Source organism: Brienomyrus brachyistius, unplaced genomic scaffold, assembly GCF_023856365.1.
Source record: "Brienomyrus brachyistius isolate T26 unplaced genomic scaffold, BBRACH_0.4 scaffold71, whole genome shotgun sequence".
Lineage (NCBI taxonomy): Eukaryota > Metazoa > Chordata > Actinopteri > Osteoglossiformes > Mormyridae > Brienomyrus > Brienomyrus brachyistius.
In genome coordinates this window covers 297,058-310,976 of record NW_026042346.1, presented here as the reverse complement: position 1 = coordinate 310,976, position 13,919 = coordinate 297,058, and the positions used below count along the sequence as shown (strand labels likewise).

The following is a 13,919-nucleotide window of genomic DNA, read 5'->3' as shown; positions in this document are numbered from 1 at the left end:
TTTTTTCTACTTCTTTACTTAAATTAAGCTTTCATGTTTTCTGTTCTTTGCCCTGTCCTGTCCTGCCCTGCATTGTCAATTCATATAAACCACCCCTCAATGGACACCAGTGATTTTACTATGTGTGTCTAGCATTGTGTGAAAGTTTTTGAAGCGTGGATATACGACAGCCTACCTCCTAAGCAACCTAAAGCATGCATCGGGACCCCTTCCCCCGCCCCCCCCACGTTAATGCACTCATGTATCTGCAGCCTTCAGCAACTCTCCCTGTCTAAGCGGGCATCTCGCTCTCTGTCTCACTGAGACTGGAATCGTGCTCCTGTTTACAGTCCAGTTATACGATTTAAAACAACTTTAGGTGTCAGTCCGATGTAGGCAGGCCAGTGGCGGAGGGAAAGATGACACACTCAGGGGAGGGGGATCATTGAGACACAGGGAGAAATGAAGAATGAGGAGGTGTTACCCCTGGTGCTGGTCTGTTTCACTGACACACACGAGGAGCGGGGGTGTAGGTCACTATTCAGTATTCCAGTTTTGGGGTTTTTGAAGATTTTGTGTAGAAACAGATGGGATTATGAGCAGGATGGTGGGAAATGTGAAGAACACTGTCATAATACAGAGGCTGCTGAGTTCTGTGTGGACCCCTTGGGGGAGGCTAAGTTGTCATACGTCAGTCCCAGGGGAGTGGGCCCTTACACAGGCTCACACAGATGCGTCTCCTTTGGGGTCTACATCTGTAGACCATCACGTGACAAGCCAGCTCCTCCCTCTCCACGTTCACATTTAGTAGGGATCGGAGAGAATCTCTGGGCGCTTTGGTGCCACGGTGAGATGGACATGTGTACATTATCACTGGCAGGCAAACAGCCATTCGGCATTCTTGGGAAAGCATGCGTTTATTCACTCGTGTTTATTATTGACTGGCATGTCCTTACTGTGAGTTGGCTTGGTCAAGCCTAATGGCAGTGAAAGATGGTCATACAGCATGGAGAAGCAATTATGGGGATCTCATGGCCATTAGACTAGATGAGAGAGGAGAGGCATGGAGCTGGTCCACATACCTTCACCTCCCTTGATCTCTGAAAGGTGTACAGGGTCCTGCTGAGGGAGCCCCATGTTGACTGGTTCATTAAGCTGCATGATACCACAGGTGGACTCAGTGTTATCAAAACAGCTACATTTAGGTGGCCATGTTGGAATCCATCCCCACATTCACTTCTATATCTTCCCCATAAAAATCAATGCTCTGGAAGAAGATACATACAGGCAGATTTCATGTTGTCAGATTAATAATAAGGATCTTTGATGATCAACGAACTGCTATTAACGATCACCAATTTGCATATTAAAATTTTAATTGGCCCAGTAACTGTTTGCCTGAAATGATGCGGTAACGGGGGGGTGGATACAAGGCAGTGTGTTTGTCTGGTGACCTTAAACCTTGTAATTTCGGCTTTGAGAGCGTGACCGCCTGCCCTCGCGGATGCGCTGTTTGACCTTTTAAGGTAATGAATAACCACAGAACGTCGGCTCCTTGCTGTGATATTCGCGATCATTACACCAATTAGCTGCCGCGGGTTCCAGCTTCCCGCACGGATGTGACATCTCTCCATGCACGCTGGTGTGGAAGCAGATATAGATTGTAGACATTTCATCTGTTTTACTGCTGTGTTTTTTTAAGGCTGGGCTGTAGGCATCAGAGAACCATTTTTATGTGTGAGTAATGTAGCCTCTATAAGGTTACCTTTTTAAATAGGAACATAAAAAATACACACATTCAAAGGGAAAATGTACTTTTATGGTGCAAACAAAAGTGCACGAACATGGAACGCAGGCAGTCAGGTCTGTCTTTACCCATAAAAAGGTTGAGAAGATTCCCAACCCACTTTCATGGATCATTTTAACCACAGTTATTCGGGTGCAGCAGCTGAGCCGTGTTTCTGTAAGCGACAGCTCAAGTAGGCTGGTAAACAGTAAACAAGTCAGGACTATTTGAAGAATGTCTGGTCCTTTAGTAGCACATATGGAAGATGATCATTACTTAAATTAGCAAACTAATTAAATGTCTTGGAAAAACCCAGGCTCTAATCACGAGCATGTGTGATGTCAGGGACATAAACGGCTCGGCGCTGCTTCAGACAGTGGATTGACGTCTTGTTGGCTCCTGTGCGTTCCAAAGGAGGCCCCCTTAAGCCCCATCGCCATGCCGCCGCTTGGATGGCTTCTCCCAGACACACACAGACTGGGCCGTCATGTGATGCGAGCTCACAGCAGCCGCGAGCATGATAACCTCCTCGCTCACAAGGTGCGTTTCGGCCGTACGTGGAGAATGGGCCTCTCCCATGGAGAGGATTGCAGTAGTTTCCTTCTCAATATCCTAGTGCATCTGAACATCTGCAAGTTTGTCACAGATGTTTGTAAGCTTCTGTGGCAAGTGGTCACCAAGCCATGTTGCGTATCACAGCTCCCGGTCCAAGGTCACCATGAGGTCACATGACTTCTGATACCCTTATTCGGCCTCTGGTCCTGAAATGGGTTTCGTACCCCTCTGACTGCCCTGGCACAGAAGCACAGTCCTGATTCACCTCAAGCAACCAACTGGCCAAAGTCATTGCCAGTCCAAACTCCTCACTAAATCACAGATCTGCTTTGTCACTGTGCGGCATTCAATGAAAGAATATGTGCATTTAAATGCTACTGTATAGCTGCTATGGTATTGACAGGAAACTTGCACTTAACTTCCATTTATTTTGGGTAAAGTATATATACCTGGAGCCATTAACAAACGCAGACTCATTGAGGTACAGCGTCAGAAGGTTGCAGGGAAACCCATACTGACAGCTCTCAAGAGGTCAATCGGGCAGGTGACACAGAACATCCGAAACGTTTCGTTGGCAGCAGGTGAATGGGAATGGCTGGAGGAGACAGGCAGAAGAAGCCCAAGAGGTCGGCGGGGGGGGGGGGGGGGGGGGGTAGTTGGCAGTCGGCTTATGGAGAGTGACAACATGCTGGTCACCTCCTGCCTGAGGTTAGAGCAGTGAAATAACATTGGACTTCTGCATGGCATGGCATAGCTGTGAATTTGAGGTGGGGGGGGGTTGAGGCATAGTTTAATTAAGAGCTGCAAGTTGCCCATAAACACAAACAAAAGCCCGGAAGCCAATAATAATATTTGGGTTTGGTGGTTTGGCAGTCTCGCACTGCTGGGGAATCCCCATCTTCCCTTCCCCAAAAGCCTGTATACTGTCTGTGTTTAATGTTTAATATAGAACTGTCACGATTACTCTATTATTAAAAAGCATCAATTAAAAATTTCCTTCTCGATCACTCAGCGACAAACTTAAATATCTGCACAGCATGCAAATACATCTTCAAAGGAGACATTAAGGTCTGATGGACCCCAGTAATGTTTGGTTAGCCAGGGGTAGGTGCCACTTAACCTCTCAGAGTAGCATCTTTGTCATCACTTTTACTTAAATCATTTGTTTAACTTGCTTTCTACGATTCCTGTACGTCAAAATGATCACTGCTAAGATTAGACCCATCACATAGCCAGATCTATCAGGATCAGTCCTGCCTGTCTCCTTTCCCTGTTTGGCCAGCTGGTGTCGCTGGCAATTCCATTTACTTTGATCCCCTATTGTTTCCCCCTATTCTCTGGGCTGCTCCATGGGCTGAGTGTGCAGCTGAGAACCAAGTTCTCCCATCATTATGGGTTTGTGGCCGGCTAGAGGCCGGCCTCAACATTGTTGGACATTTTGAGTTTTGGTTTGTCCCCTTGCGTTCATGTTATTTCTGTATTGGTCCTTGTGTTTGTAATTTTGTATTATTTCACCTTTGTTCCCTGTTTCACCTGTCACCCTAAGTCTCTGACGTTTCGTTACTAACCTCACCTGTCCCTTATTACCTAGGTTTACAGTGGTTGGTTGATTTAACCATTGGTTGGTTCTGTTTGCTGTAAGTGCCGTGCATTTGATTCCTGTGTGTTCCCTATATGAGCTGCATTTGTTCCCACTTGCCTGTTTTTTCCCCGCCTTTGTTCTGACCCCTTGCAGTCCCTTCGTTTCTTAGTTTGTCAGTTTCAATAAACCTCCTTCTCTCCAAGTCACTCTGTGGACCCCCCCATTTCATCATACCCCACTATAACAGCCTCGGCTGTTAGGGTAAATAACCATCTAATAATTTTTGTAAACTGTTGAGCCTGAACAATATTGGGGGGGTCACTTTGTAATATTTGGAGTTTTTGCGACTACTTAGGAGTTGAAAATTATACAGCCGAATGCAACTCCCCTTCTAGGACCGTGTGTCAGATAAATTGGTGGTGTTGTCGTGAGTTGTGCCAACAGGCACAAAGCAGTACCGACAAATCGTTTGCTTTTTCTCAATGTCATCTCTATAGAATACAAAATATTTCCATACAGCAGTGGATGAATGTCTTTTTGTGATTAGTTCATTTTCGCCTCTTTCTGTTTTACCCAGTTTTGTTTAATTTCTCACAAACGTGGCACCCAGTCTAAGAGTGAGTCCAACGGCAAGGACAAGAATGATTATGATTGTCTCAGAGTGCATGCAGAGCTCATGCAAAAGTGTAGGCAGTGAATTTTAGACAAATTTTTAAAAAACATAGACTAGATAATGTTGACAGTGGGCCATCATTAATATTGCATAGCTTGCTATTTTTTTTTTTTCAATGACTGAGTAAAAATGTTTTAGCTCAACTTAGTGATGTCTCAACCATGCAGACTATTGCGGTCCTTGCGATGTTACAATAGCATATGCATGAAATCTCATGCTGATATTAACATCGCGTATTGTGCAAGCTGAGAGCAGCGCAGTGGGTAGCGCTGTCACTGCACGCCAGTGTTTATGTGTGTATGGGTAACTTTTCGTCAGATCCTCTGGTTTCTTTCCATTGTCCAAAAACATGCAACTTAAGTAAATCAGAGTTCCTAAATTGACCATGTGTGACTGAGTGGGTAACTTGCAATGGCTGGTTAGTTCCTGCTCCTGCAAACTGCAATGATTATATATACAATTACTCAATGAATCATCATATTAATCAATCAATTATTGATATAATCGATAGTGACAGCCCTAGTTTAATATTAACGTTTAATATCTTTGATGTTTAATACCTCTGTATTGTACCCTTGTACAATGATCCGGTCCCTATCTCTTTTTAGGACACAATGCCTGTGCATTGTTACCTTTACTGGAGCAACGTGACTCTTCTCTAACTTTCTACTTTGGACTTCATGGCTCTGAGAGTCACCTTTGCATTTCGTGTCCATCCGCGGCTCTGTCTGCCGCCAGCCCAGAAATACACCAGCACTATGTACAGCTTGGCCCGACCTTCCCTGCTTGCTGGGTCTTCGTTTCCGGACTCTTGGCCTCCTTAGTTTCCCTTTGAGGAAGACAGCTGTGGTGGCCGGGAGATTCAGTCTTACGCGTGGTGATGAAAGGAAGCCACACAAGACCATTTGATGCACTAATTCCAAAGAGGGCCGGTCAGTGGCGGAAAATCAAAGCTATCGGTTATTGCTTTCCTTACACTGTCCGTGCTGCCTCCTGGCATTCCCCGATGTTATATGAAGAAAGCCTTATTTTGACTGTTCCTGGTGGCATCTGTTACCTTGGCAGCTTGAAGCAGGGAGAGCCACTCTGACAACAAAGGTGTCCTGAAGGACCAAACTAATGGTCCAACAGAGCCACCCGTCTCTGTTGATGTACATTCAATTCCTGCCCTGGGAGGATCATGGGATAGCACAGGCCCATCAGCCCTTCCCCTCTATGCCTACATTCTCGCCCAGCAAGGCCTCCCAATACCCAGCATCCCCTCACATGCTGTAACGGCAGGTAATGTCGCCCACGTCGTCTCGCATTACCGCAACGTGCTCTGAGGAGGCAGCACGTGCCAGGCATTGCATTTCGATGGAGACACACCTGACAGAATCGGACCCTGCCACTGCCTCATGGCACTTATCAGTTGGTCTGTTCCCTATGGTGGGTGGGGGTCACCGTTGGGTGTCCTCCTGCTTGAGGCTATCTGGAACGTGCTGTTGAAATAAATACTTTTTCATCTGATTCGTTTCATTACTTAAAAGCCCATCTGTTGCATTCATGCTAAGAACAATTTCAGCTCAAATAACTGGGGGCTCCACTCAGCAGCACCCCCCCATTCTGTCACTGTCACAACATCCCCCCCCCATCCCTGTCAGCTTAACCTCATTCCGTTGTTGTTTTTTCTCCTTCACTGTTTACTGCTACCTCATATTTATTCACAAACATTCCCTCTTAATCCAGGTTACTTACTTTGTTACAATTTCTGGCCCTCTGTCCCTCTTCCTCTCTTTCCCTCTGCCGTTAAAGCCCCTGCAAACCCTCCCCACCTTCGCCCCAGTCCGTATCTTCTCTCCTTATTGAAGACCACCATCTCCTATGTACGCCGCAACCTTTCACTCCAGTGTACCTATAACCTAATGAACAAGATGGCTGCTCCAAGTGCAGAGTTGAGGCTTAATATTTCGAAATTCAAAAAAAAACAGCATAACCCAAGTAACATCGACAAGGGACAAGTATGGGTCAACAATGATCTAGATGAATACATAACAAAATTCAGACCAAGATTTAATTTCAAACAGCCAGCTTAGTGCAAAGAGTCACACTCACAGAGTACTCAACTGGTTGTTGAAACAAAATCTTGGTCTGGATTTTTACTGTCTGTACCTGAACTATCCACCTCCAACAAATTCCAAATCTCATCTCATAAGCAGAGTATGAAGGTCCCAGCAGAGCAAAAACATGGACTATCTGTGGCTCCCCAAGGACTGGATTGGGAAACACTCCCTTAGAGTAATTAAAAGATGCCCACAGCAGACGTCTCTAGCATTCAGGTAAGGCAGGCTGTGGTCTGGATGGCTGTGGCTGCAGAGATTGCAGAGTGGAGACAGGTGTCACACAGGACCTCCCTCCTAATGACCCTTGTCCCTCTAGCTTATAGTTTCATGCTACAGTAGTATGTCTTTTGGGGCAACTGCTGGCATTTCTCCTCCCTAGTTCAGTGTTTCCCAATCTGGTCCTCAGGGACCCACAGACGGTCCATGTTTTTGCTTCCTCGGAAGCTGGGAGGAAACAAAAATGTGGCCTGTCTGGCAGGAAGCTGCAAGGGAGGGAAAAAACATGGTCTGACTGTGGCTCTCCATTGGACCGGATTGGGAAACGCTGCTCTAGATCCAAGAGCAGTAGAATCTGACTCTTACAACTGATATTTAGACATTTTCAATGGTAATCTAACAAAGGTCACGGTCCTATGGATTCTGTCTGGGCTACAGCACAAACAATGTTTTGTGGTCATTTTACCACATTATTTACCTTTGAGGGATTTAAGTCTGCAGGTTCTGATTGTTTCTATAAGCTCAACAGGAATTTTCAAGGCAGGGTACAATAGTACAACAGAGAAGCTTTTCTGTGATAGTGAACTGAAGACTGTTTATCTGTCTGCCCCCCCCCCCCCCTTCGGGCAAACAGACGTGCGAGAAATCCGTCAGGGGGCTGTCACTGAGGCTGAGAGGAGCCGTCAAGCTCTCTCAGGATCATATGCTAAGTGTCATCCCCCCCCCCCCCCCCCCCCCCGACTCATAGCAGCCTTCCCAGGCGAGGTCTAAATCCACTGCTGGGAAGTGCACCAGATGACTTCTGTGTCTTGAAGATTGGCCACAGAATCCTGATAGTTGTAATTAAGTACATTGATCGATGTCTTTTCCCTTCCAAGGGAAGACTAGAGCATCAGCCCATCAAGTTCCTCCTCCGCGTCCTCGGTCTGGGGACGATAGGTCACATGACGCAAGCCTTGCATCGATTTCCCCACCTACCCCACCTTACCCTTCAACCCGTTTCCGCAGCTATCTGAGTCAGGGAGCAGTGGAACAATCACCCTGAGACCTGGTTACCCATCAGTACCTGTGAATTCTTGGGAGACGGGCTAGAGGATGCACTGTTTGGGGAGGAGTGCTGTGCCCATGGATAGTCGGCTGCCCTTCCGGTTTAGCAGTGATGCACTGAGGACAGAAGCGTGAATGAGAGGAACACAAAACGCTCCCAGTAAAGTATAATAGCCTGACGAGATCGTTCTGCTGCCACTACTCGCGAACGTGCCTTTGGATGAATATTGAAAAGACTGGGCAGATTATGGCAGCCGGAACCGAGTCAGCGGCATACGTGCTAATTATGGGCTCAGCAGGATGAGGGCGGGAGGGGGGCGTTCAGCCAAATTGTGCCACAGAGTGCTACAGCCGCGCAAAGGGCCAGGACCCCACAGAGTGCCCTCAAACCTGCCTGTCAGCTGCTGTTAGATCACAGCGCCGTAGCCCTGTGCCACCAACGCCGCTGCAACCATTTAGGCAAACGCACACTCGCCCGAGCTCAGAGCTACATTCAGAATTGAGCAGTACATTCAACTGTAGCTGCTCCCAGGGATAGAGGAACTGAGAGGGGAAAAACATCAGAAACAGCTGCATGATGTCAGTGGAAATAATAACTGGAGAGCAACACCAAGCTGGTCTGCTGTGTGTGTGTGTGTATGAGAGAGAGAGAGAGAGAGAGAGAGAAAGAGAGAGCTGGGTGCGTAGAAGGTCTGCGGCAATTTTCTCAAAAGACTAAGGGGTGACGATGAACTGTAGCACATGCCAGAGGGATGTACCATGATGCCGTGAATGTTTAAAAAACAGCATTAATAATGGATCTGGTTGCAGCTGCAGTGTGCACTCTGGACCCTGATCCTGAAGCGAAGCACTGCACAGGACCTGGCACAGCCTGCCACATCGACCCTGTGCATGTTATTCTAAAGATGTTGCTAGTCCAGCTCCAGTCTCCCCTTCCAACTACTGGGGGGGGCTCACACACAATATTCTACTGAAGAGAAAACCCTGGCTGACAATGATTTCCCATTCACGGGACGACCCTCTCCAAAAATGCCCAAGATTCCACATTCGCAGATTCTGAAATGGGCAATTATAAGTGAACCATGTGCTAAGTGAAGCTGCTCCATGGAACCTGATAGGATAATTGATTTGTTGGCTCTTGGGAGTTTTACTTACGCAAAAATGTTCTGAGGGCAGAAGAAAAAAATGGGTCCAAGCGGCTAGAGGAGGCAGGACCAACCAATCAGATGTCTTGGTCCCGCCTCTTCTAGTTGCTTCGACCCAACCCCTCCACAATCTGATTGGTTATCTCTCTGATCCAATCATTTTTCCTTTTGCCCTTTTTCGTACAAAGTAAAACTCCCACAAACTCCCATGAGTGACTTTTTGTCACATGGAGAGACAATCTGAATCGCCCCAGCATCCATGTCCGCACATAGGTGGTTCTGACCTAAAGGTGCAGGCTCAAGATGATGCACGGTGTATGATTAATTGGCAAACAACTGTGTCATCAGTCAGACACAGGGGACCCTAACAGGGTGCAGTGAACACGGGTACTGCAGCCCTGTTTCTGGGGTTCTGTACCTTGGTAGAACTGCAGCTGCTCTCCAATGAGTGAAGATTCTCCCAGGACACACCCCTAGCTCCTGGGTACCATTCATTCTTCTAGCATCTCCCCTTCCATGCCGACAGAGCACAGGAGTGCGTTGGCCTCTCCAAATGGATAGACATTGTGATTTGCACAAATCAATAAGCATAAAATGCCAAAGCAGAAAGAGGAAGATGGGGTAGTGCTTTATTTTGCCTGAACTTTCTGGTGAGGGGGAGGGGGCTGGAGCTGCAAATCAGAGCTGGGTGGTGGAAGGTCTTTGGAGTCCACACTGTTTTGCCCATGTCAGCAATCTCATTATTCAGCTCCCAACCCGGTGGAATACTGGACAGATTGGTTTCGGTTTATGGCTAAAAAATGTGTATTTCATATTCTCATTAATTCTGTATTGGAATGCTGTGAAATATGGGAAGTAACCGGACAATATAAATAAGTACATTTCCATGCTTTAGTTATAACACAATAAAGAAAGCTGTGTGAAAAGCTTACATACCTGAGGATGGTTGAAATATGTGTTTAAACGTAGCCTAAACTTCTTCTTACACACGTAGGCCTGTATAGAATGACAAGCTGAAGTTTTAAACAAACTTAAAAATAAAAAAACACAAACATGAGATTGATAACGGTATTGAGAAGATAAGGTTCAGGCCACTTTAAAATCAAATAGAATTTTTATTTCTTACCACATTGTAAATAAATTATCGAAGGTAGTTAATGTCACGCGGATTTGCGTTTCAAAGCGCAAAAAAAAAAAATCACACGCAAACGATATTCATTAAATTGCGGCTACGAATTATACATCGGAGCAGCGTTGATGTTGGCCACTAGATGGGGCTGCCCAACCGCTAATGGGCATGAGGTTTGCCGCTTTATTTATATATTTTTAAAAAGATTTAGCCACTGGAACCCTGCAGCTTGATAGATTTAAGCATTATCTTTTCGTACTTTGGGTACGTTTTCATATGTAGCATTCTTGCTGTGAGCCCTGTGTTAAATTAGCATCCGTTGTGTACCTCCTCGCTTGTGCCCTGCGCCGCTCAAGATACACTCCAGTCCCTCTGCCCCCTATCCGGGATGACTGGAGGATGCAAACACATTCCTTTATTTAGCAAGTCTTCATTCCTTAATGAACCCAGAGAGAAGAAGCTGAAAAGTGAGACGTAATTTTAGTGGCAAAAAAAAAATCCCCAACTGAAAATGTGCAGAGGGAGGGTCCTACCAGCCGAGTCCAGCACATCCATCCCCGCAGCACCTACTGAAACTTACTGAACCCTGAACACCAACCGGGTGAGACTCACGAGCCCATATCAGCGTCCAGGGACATTTGAAAACGTCGCTCTGTAATGAGCATAATCCAGTAAGGGGATCTCAAGTGTGTTGGGGCCATCCACTGCATTACTGGAGAGCGTTACACTGGAACAGGTGTTTTGAAGCACACCTGAGTACTGGAGTGTGCAGCAGCAGGACAGGGGGGCTGTAGCCGCTAACACATTACTTTCTATATTTACATAGTAGAGGTCTGACTGTCAGATTTTTTTAAACTGCAACGTCTCATTTCATGTATATGACACCAGTACATTCTTAGAGCAGACACTGGAAAAAGTTCCAAATCGGAGATCCAGCTGTTTAACACATGAGCCAAGACCTTAAAGGGGGAATGTGCACAAGGCTCAGCCAGAAAAACTGCAAACCGTGTGACTGAAACACAACAGTAATCATCATCCCCATTCATGCCACTTCCGAAAACACGCAGAGTCACAAGATTCCTAATGTGGAAAACAGTAAGTAGCTGCCACAAAAAAATATACCTTAAGTTTCCCCAGATGTAACTGGCATTAGCTGTTTCTGGTTATAAGAACTAATTATTTTTCCCCATTTCACATTTGACTTTTTAATGTGCTTGGATTAGGATGCAAGGATGCCACTCCATGGACTCCAAGCACCAAAATGAATGCTATTTCTGTTTCCGTGTGTGCAGGGGTTGAGATTTGGCAGCTCACGTGAGATCGCGCATCCACAATGGCGCCAAGATTCCCGTTCCCATGGGGAAAATGGCGGGCGGTGAGACAGGGCTCACTGTGCCTCACCCATGCCTGAGAAAGAGGCAGTTTGTCAGGAGGGCACTGCCGGAGCACAATGACTGCTGGGAACACAAACACTGGCCCCCTTCTTTGCCACGCAGCCATCCACCCGTGCCGAGAGGGGAATCACTCAGAGGCACTACGCCAACTGAGTCAGCCGGCACAAAGGCCCAACAGCCCACCACTCAAATCCATTCAACTCAGGTCAGCTCCATTCAGAGCACGACGCCATCTCAACCTGAATTTGTCTATGGCCAACAACTAATACCATCATACCATCTGAAGATAGCAGTTTATTTGTAGTAGATTCTGAACAGCCCGGATTTGATTGCAAAGCTCTAAATTCTGTTTAACAATAGATTAGCACAGAGACGGGAGGCTGTAAAATACTTCTGACATACGATACTGGCAATAGGTGGAGGCCAAGTGGTTTAGCGTGCATTAACCAGGCGCCTGTCCCTCATAAATCCGGAAGATGAAGAGGAGTTAAGCCGTTGTCACCTGGCTCTGGCTGCACAGACTTCACACTGACATTGTCCTTTGAGACGGCATGGAACATACAGAGGTGAATAAGTGTGTTAGCACATCACTGATATGGCTGCTGGTGTGGCCTTGGTGATATGGAGAGTGATTTCCAATCAGATCCAACATGAAATGTAATCTCCAGCTCCTACCCAGTACCCCCCCCCCCCCCACACACACGCACACACACACAAACAGTCTCTCGGATTAACCTGAAAATCCAGAAACACATCCCTCTCCATCAGTAGGTCAGAAATACAGGGTTAAAAGCCACCAATGCAACCGATGCAGTGATGACGGCTGCCAGCCAAAGTGAGACGGCCGGCCTGGCAATCTGCATTGGTGCAGTGAAGAGCATGTCGGGCGTAAAGTTCCTGCCTGTAGGACACTGATTGAGCGGGGGGGCACTTCACACACAAAGGGAGGTGAGTTCGCAGGTCTCCCTCTTGTTCTGCCCACAGCGGTGCTGACTTCACCTCCCCTCCTTACTGCAGGCGCAGCTTGCATTCCCTGCAACAAACCCACTCGAGCAGGGTGCAGTGGAAGCCTGCCCCCCTCGAAGTACTGATCCGATTGCCAACCCGTGCCGACAACATCGGTGTGACCCGATCGTACCAGTATCTCTTGCTTATGACTGTGAAATGCGGGGAAACGTTTGGAGGCAAGACCCTGACATAGGAAGTCATGGGAGACTGGAATCGCAGACGCGCACATCTGTGTAAAATCTGCATCCGCATCACAGCACAGGTCTGGAAGGTCTTGAGACGCGGCATGGGGCACAACGGAGCACTTTCACACTACATCACATGTATAAATACGTAAAATGTCATCTGTGCAGAGAGGTTTTTAACAACAACGCACAGCGGAACAGAATGCATGGGGGTAGCGCGTGGCTCAGTGGGTTAAGCCCATGTACTTATGACTGGAAGGTCGCCAGTTTGAGCCCAGCTTCCCCAAAATAGCCACATGTCAGTGGGCCCTCGAGCAAGGCCCTTAACCCCCAGCTCCATGGGTGCCACTGCAGGTGGCTGCCCTTCACTGCCAAGCTTGCTCTCATCTACATGGAGAGCAAGATGGGGGAGGCAAACAGAGAATTTCTCCATGGGGATCAATGATGTATTAGTATTACCATCATTAAAATCATTCCTTAAAACCATCCCACTCCACGCCCAAGCCAGTCACGACATTAACTGCATTGTCTAATGGCCTGCTTATCGAATACTCTGGGCTAAGCAGCTTCTCATCCCCCCCCTCCCCCAATAATTCTCCGAACCGCACAATGTCCCATTTCAGAGGACCGGTGAAGAGCCAGATCGGTCTGAGCTCAGACAAGGCCCCAGAAAAGTTAGAGGTCTGTCAGATCTAAAGCTCTCCATGTCCAGTCCCTGCTCCTCCGTTTCCATGGCAATGAAAAGCACTTGGTCTGCGGTCTCCATAGCAATGGCTGCTTAGAGGCAGCAACTAAAGCATGAGCTGGCAGAACCGGCCCATTCAGCTTTGAGAGTGATCCAGGTTCGAGAAAACCTAGGCCCAGGTAAACATGAGAATTTACTAGAAAAATGTATGAAATCCATCTGTGATTACAGTATTTACCTAATGGGCACAGTGCCTGGCTGGATGTTAAAAATCTGGCACACAAAATTATATAATTATACGCCAATTACACAATTATATGAAGAGACACTACACATCACGTTTTATAACCAGTGAATGATAAAGTTGGTTGTATTCAAGATGGGAACAAAAGAGCAGGAAATAAAATATATAAAAAGGTATGTGTATTGGGGG

At 46.9% G+C, this 13,919-nt stretch overlaps 1 long non-coding RNA gene across 1 annotated transcript; it reads right to left on the bottom strand.

Annotated features, from left to right (window-relative positions):
• Nucleotides 1–9,693: 9,693 nt before the first annotated feature.
• LOC125726376 (uncharacterized) lies at nucleotides 9,694–13,919 on the bottom strand. The gene is made up of 2 exons (XR_007388168.1): nucleotides 10,022–13,919; nucleotides 9,694–9,924 (listed from the first exon to the last, which is right to left on the bottom strand). It is a non-coding gene; the product is annotated as an uncharacterized LOC125726376 (long non-coding RNA).